Source organism: Macaca thibetana, chromosome 1, assembly GCF_024542745.1.
Source record: "Macaca thibetana thibetana isolate TM-01 chromosome 1, ASM2454274v1, whole genome shotgun sequence".
Taxonomy (NCBI): Eukaryota; Metazoa; Chordata; class Mammalia; order Primates; family Cercopithecidae; genus Macaca; species Macaca thibetana.
In genome coordinates this window covers 219,450,080-219,456,995 of record NC_065578.1, presented here as the reverse complement: position 1 = coordinate 219,456,995, position 6,916 = coordinate 219,450,080, and positions in this window count along the sequence as shown.

Sequence of the window (6,916 nt, the reverse complement as noted above, 5' to 3'; positions counted from 1 at the left end):
AAACATCTCATGTACCCCACAAATATATACACCTACTATGTACACACAGAAATTTAAATAAATAAATAATTTTTAAAAATCAGTAAAGGTAATCTGAAATTTTGTTGCAACCATGCTTTACCCAAAATAGTAGAGATTTCAATTAAAATGGAATTTTTAAAAGATTGGAGGAACACTTTTAAAATATATTCTTGTTCCTTTATATTATAATTGATAAGGTCCAGTTTCAAAAATATAAAACATTCTAGACATTCTCTAGCTTTGTATCAAATCTCTAGATTTGTATCAATATGTATTTTGATACAGGTGATGATAAAGGTACATTTGGATTTCAGCAGCCTATAAACAGGTAATAGATGTTTGAGGGGTCTGTCAAAAGCAATATGCCAATTATTCATAAGAAACATTTATGATATCTCTTTCCTCTAGGGCCATGCATTGACGAGTAAATGAATATTTTATTCCATTACCTGTACCTGTTTCTGTATTAAATGCAAATAGTTTGGAATCGGTGTACACATCATTAGCAGCAGGAGCAGAATCATTTTAACTCATTATTATTATTATTATTAACATTTTACACTGCAAATAACTAAAACTCAACTCAGATTTGTGTAATAATTACAGATTAACATTTGGTGTTCCAAATATAGAATATTTTATTCAGTGGATTAAATAATTAATTTGCCATATTTTGTCTCTATTTTATATAGTTTCAGTCCCATGCCAAGTGTGGGTCCTTTTACCATAAAAATACTAAAGCTGCATCACCAGATTCACATCTGCAATTCAGTGTCCACACACACTACTCAGGTTACCATCGGAACAGTATGGGGAATTCTTTATCAGAATGTCCCCTTCAGTAAATAAATACCTGACCATATTGTTAAACAACCTATTGAATGGATAGTTCCAAAATAATCATGAAGAATGAGATTACTGTTATTGGTGAAATGGTTGGTTCACACCCCTGGCGCTGTAAGCTACTTTGTTTACAATTCCCAAATCTCAATGGCTTACAAAATAGGGGTATTTCTCATTTATATTACCTATTGAGTATGAGTCAAGTGCAACTCTTTTTTCCATTTTTATCTTTATTCCTGTTTCTTGTGTCACAAACTCACTAGCTCCCAAACTCACTTTGTCACTACCATGGCAAAGAAATAGGACATTGGTGGGACTAGGTAATGACATCTAAAGCATTTGTTTGGATGTGGAAGCCTTCATGTTTAATCATCTTGCATCCAGAGCAAGTCACAAAGTGCACATCCAAGACATGAGGTGCATCAAAGACAATTTTCTTTGTTTCCAGGTGTTGCAATTGCAGTTCCTCGATCATTTAATGAGATTTCATATATGGTTAAGGTCTGTGTTCGGCTTCATACTGTGCACTTATACTAGTCAGCCTTTTACTACTCATGATACACAAAGGGCATCCACAACATCCACAACGTATCAGTGGCATTGCTTTTGGTGTTTTAGTCATGAAGTCTTTTCCCATGCCTATGTCCTGAGTGGTATTGCCTAGGATTTCTTCTAGGTTTTTTATGGTTTTGGGTTTTATGTTTAAATATTTAATCCATCTTGAGTTAATTTTTGTATAAGGTGTCAGGAAGGAGTCCAGTTTCTGTTTTTTGCATATGGATAGCCAGTTTTCCCAGCATCATTTACTAAATAGGGAATCCTTTTCCCATTGTTTGTTTTTGTCAGGTTTGTCAAAGATCAAATGGTTATAGATTTGTGGTGTTATTTCTGAGGCCTCTGTTCTGTTCCATTAGTCTATATATCTGTTTTGGTACCAGTACCATGCTGTTTTGGTTACCAGGGCCTTGTAGTAGGGTTTGAAGTCAGGTTGCGTCATGCCTCCAGCTTTGTTCTTTTTGTTTGTTTAGGAATGTCATGGCTATACAGGCTCTTTTTTGGTTCCATATGAAACTTAAAGTAGTTTTTTCTAGTTCTGTGAAGAAAGTCAATGGTAGCCTGATGAGAATAGCATTGAATCTATAAATTACTGTGGGCAGTATGGCCATTTTCACAATATTGATTCTTTCTATGCATGAGCATGGATTTTTTTTTCCATTTGTTTTTGCCCTCTCTTAATTCCTTAAGCAGTGGTTTGTAGTTCTCCTTGAAGAGGTCCTTCACACCCCTTCTAAGTTGTATTCCTAGGTATTTTACTTGCTTTGTCGCAGTTGCAAATGGGCGTTCACTCATGATTTGGCTCTCTGTCTGTTATTGCTGTATAGGAATGCCTGTGAGTTTTACACATTGATTTTGTATCCTGAGACTTTGCTGAAGTTGATTATCAGCTTAAGGAGTTTTTGGACTGAGACGATAGAGTTTTCTAAATATATAATCATGTCATCTGCAGAGACAATTTGACTTCCTCTCTTCCTATTTGAATATCCTTTATTTCTTTCTCTTGCCTGATTGCCCTGGCCAGAACTTTCAATACTATGTTGAATAAGAGTGGTGAGAGAGGGCATCCTTGTCTTGTACCAGTTTTCAAAGAGAATGTTTCAAGTTTTTGCCCATTCAATTTGATATTGGCTATGGGTTTGTCATAAATAGCTCCTATTATTTTCAGACATGTTCCATCAATACCTAGTTTATTGAGAGGAGCTAGCATGAAGAGTGCTGAATTTTATCAATGGCCTTTTCTGCATCTATTGAGATAATCATGTGGTTTTTCTCATTGGTTCTGTTTATGTGATGGATTACATTTATTGATTTGCATATGTTCAACCAGCTTTGCATCCCAGGGTGAAGCTGACTTGTTTGCTGTGGATAAGCTCCTTGATATGCTGCTGGATTCAGTTTTCCAGTATTTTACTGATGATTTTCGCATTGATGTTAATCAGGGATATTGGCCTGAAATTTTATTTTATTTTTTTTGTTGTGCCTCTGCCAGGTTTTGGAATCAGGATGATGCTGGCCTCATAAAATGAGTTAGGAAAGAGTCCCTCTTTTTTAATTGTTCGGAATAGCTTCAGAATGAATGGTACCAGCTCCTCTTTGGACCTCTGGCAAAAAATTCGGTTGTGAATCCGTCTGGTCCTGGGCCTTTTTTGATTGGTGGGCTCTTAATCAATGTCTCAATTTCAGAACTTGTTCCTGGTCTATTCAGGGATTTGACTTCTTCCTACTGTAGTCTTGGGAGGGTGTATGTGGCCAGATATTTATTCATTTATTCTAGATTTTCTTTTTTATTTGCATAGAGGTGTTTATAGTATTCTCTGATGGTAGTTTGTATTTTTGTGGGATCAGAAATTTGAAATACGTATACAAAGACATTTTTTCTCTGAGCTTTACTGAAAAGGAGGTAAGAAAGTATATCGTGTTTTCTTATGGCAAGACAAACTGTAAGAAAGATTTTAAAGCATCTCTATGTAGTCTATGAAAATCGTGGAATTCTGATCCAAATGCCAAATTTTGCAGATTCCTCTTGAGGTATTAAATGGGATATGAAGTGAGGGGATATCAAAAGCAACCTTGGTGAATCTATCGCACAACTTCAAAAATTGTCTACACATGGCAAACACTGTTACACAAAAGGGAAACATTTTCACGTCTCTACCCACTGCACATTTTTATATTAATCCTATACATAACCTTCTTGCATCCATAATTGCCTCAACATACTTATTTAGCAATATGCATCTTTTTAACCATAATTATTATACTATTATCAAATCTAAAACAAGTTATTATCACTTAATATCACAAAATATTCTATGTTTAAATTTTGATTGTCATATATGTATATTTAAGAATCAGAATCTAAGAGAAACCTGCCTATTTAAGTAGTTTAAGAAGTCTATTATGCATTTTGAGACTGATATTATATATAAATATATGAGTTATATAGACGTGAAAATATTTCCCTTTTGTGTAACAATCTTTACCATGTGTAGACAATTTTTGAAGTTGTGATAGATTCTGATTCTTTTAGATTCTATAAATAAATCATATCACATTCTTAAGTTATATTAATACTTATTAAAATTTATAACATTATTATACCTATAGTTTTTATGTCAAATTCACCCAAATCTTTGAAAACAATTATTGTTGTTGTCTTAAATTTTCCAATTGTGGAAGGCAAAGTAATCAATTTCACCCATTAAAGCTTGCTATGATACTTTTATATTTTGTTAAACACTTTAATATACAACAGTATTTAACTTGATAAAATTAACTTAAACATTTACCTCATTAAAATGTGTTTTTCTAGGTTTTCCTATTAATACAATCATTTAAAAATATTCCTAATAGAAACATTTATTTTTGCCTTTGCAATAACTTTTAGGATAAATCACTAGAAAGGTTTGTATAATATAAAACTGTATGTATACATGAAATAAAACATAATTTTCAGGATATTCTTAAATACTGTATTCATGCTTCTAACAAAGAATGAGAAAATTAATTTGACTACATTCAATGTAGGTATGTGTATGTATATATGTGTATGTGCGTGTATTTTTCACTTGAGAAAACCAAAGTGTCAAAACAAAACATTCAATGAACTTGCCGAGCAAGATGGCCGAATAGGAACAGCTCCAGTCTCCAACTCCCAGCGCGAGCGACACAGAAGACCGGTGATTTCTGCATTTTCAACTGAGGTACTGGGTTCATCTCACTGGGGAGTGCCGGACGATCGGTGCTGGTCAGCTGCTGCAGCCCGACCAGCAAGAGCTGAAGCAGGGCGAGGCATTGCCTCACCTGGGAAGCGCAAGGGGGAAGGGAATCCCTTTTCCTAGCCAGGGGAACTGAGACACACAACACCTGGAAAATCAGGTAACTCCCACCCCAATACTGCGCTTTAAGCAAACAGGCACACCAGGAGATCATATCCCACACCTGGCCGGGAGGGTCCCACACCCACGGAGCCTCCCTCATTGCTAGCACAGCAGTCTGTGATCTACCGGCAAGGCAGCAGCCAGGCTGGGGGAGGGGCGCCCGCCATTGCTGAGGCTTAAGTAGGTAAACAAAGCTGCTGGGAAGCTCGAACTGGGTGGAGCTCACAGCAGCTTAACGAAACCTGCCTGTCTCTGTAGACTCCACCTCTGGGGACAGGGCAATAACAAACACAGCCGAAACCTCTGCAGACGCAAACGACTCTGTCTGACAGCTTTGAAGAGAGCAGTGGATCTCCCAACACGGAGGTTGAGATCTGAGAAGGGACAGACTCCCTGCTCAAGTGGGTCCCTGACCCCTGAGTAGCCTAACTGGGAGACATCCCCCACTAGGGGCAGTCTGACACCCCACACCTCACAGGGTGGAGTACACCCCTGAGAGGAAGCTTCCAAAGCAAGAATCAGACAGGTACACTCGCTGTTCAGAAATATTCTATCTTCTGCAGCCTCTGCTGCTGATACCCAGGCAAACAGGGTCTGGAGTGGACCTCAAGCAATCTCCAACAGACCTACAGCTGAGGGTCCTGACTGTTAGAAGGAAAACTATCAAACAGGAAGGACACCTACACCAAAACCCCATCAGTACATCACCATCATCAAAGACCAGAGGCAGATAAAACCACAAAGATGGGGAAAAAGCAGGGCAGAAAAGCTGGAAATTCAAAAAATAAGAGCGCATCTCCCCCGGCAAAGGAGCGCAGCTCATCGCCAGCAACGGATCAAAGCTGGACGGAGAATGACTTTGACGAGATGAGAGAAGAAGGCTTCAGTTCATCAAATTTCTCAGAGCTAAAGGAGGAATTACGTACCCAGCGCAAAGAAACTAAAAATCTTGAAAAAAAAGTGGAAGAATTGATGGCTAGAGTAATTAATGCAGAGAAGGTCATAAATGAAATGAAAGAGATGAAAACCATGACACGAGAAATACGTGACAAATGCACAAGCTTCAGTAACCGACTCGATCAACTGGAAGAAAGAGTATCTGCGATTGAGGATCAAATGAATGAAATGAAGCGAGAAGAGAAACCAAAAGAAAAAAGAAGAAAAAGAAATGAACAAAGCCTGCAAGAAGTATGGGATTATGTAAAAAGACCAAATCTACGTCTGATTGGGGTGCCTGAAAGTGAGGGGGAAAATGGAACCAAGTTGGAAAACACTCTGCAGGATATCATCCAGGAGAACTTCCCCAACCTAGTAGGGCAGGCCAACATTCAAATCCAGGAAATACAGAGAACGCCACAAAGATACTCCTCGAGAAGAGCAACTCCAAGACACATAATTGCCAGATTCACCAAAGTTGAAATGAAGGAAAAAATCTTAAGGGCAGCCAGAGAGAAAGGTCGGGTTACCCACAAAGGGAAGCCCATCAGACTAACAGCAGATCTCTCGGCAGAAACTCTACGAGCCAGAAGAGAGTGGGGGCCAATGTTCAACATTCTTAAAGAAAAGAATTTTCAACCCAGAATTTCATATCCAGCCAAACTAAGTTTCATAAGTGAAGGAGAAATAAAATCCTTTACAGATAAGCAAATGCTTAGAGATTTTGTCACCACTAGGCCTGCCTTACAAGAGACCCTGAAGGAAGCACTAAACATGGAAAGGAACAACCGGTACCAGCCACTGCAAAAACATTCCAAAATGTAAAGACCATCGAGGCTAGGAAGAAACTGCATCAACTAACGAGCAAAATAACCAGTTAATATCATAATGGCAGGATCAAGTTCACACATAACAATCTTAACCTTAAATGTAAATGGACTAAATGCTCCAATTAAAAGACACAGACTGGCAAACTGGATAAAGAGTCAAGACCCATCAGTCTGCTGTATTCAGGAGACCCATCTCACATGCAGAGACATACATAGGCTCAAAATAAAGGGATGGAGGAAGATTTACCAAGCAAATGGAGAACAAAAAAAAGCAGGGGTTGCAATACTAGTCTCTGATAAAACAGACTTTAAACCATCAAAGATCAAAAGAGACAAAGAAGGCCATTA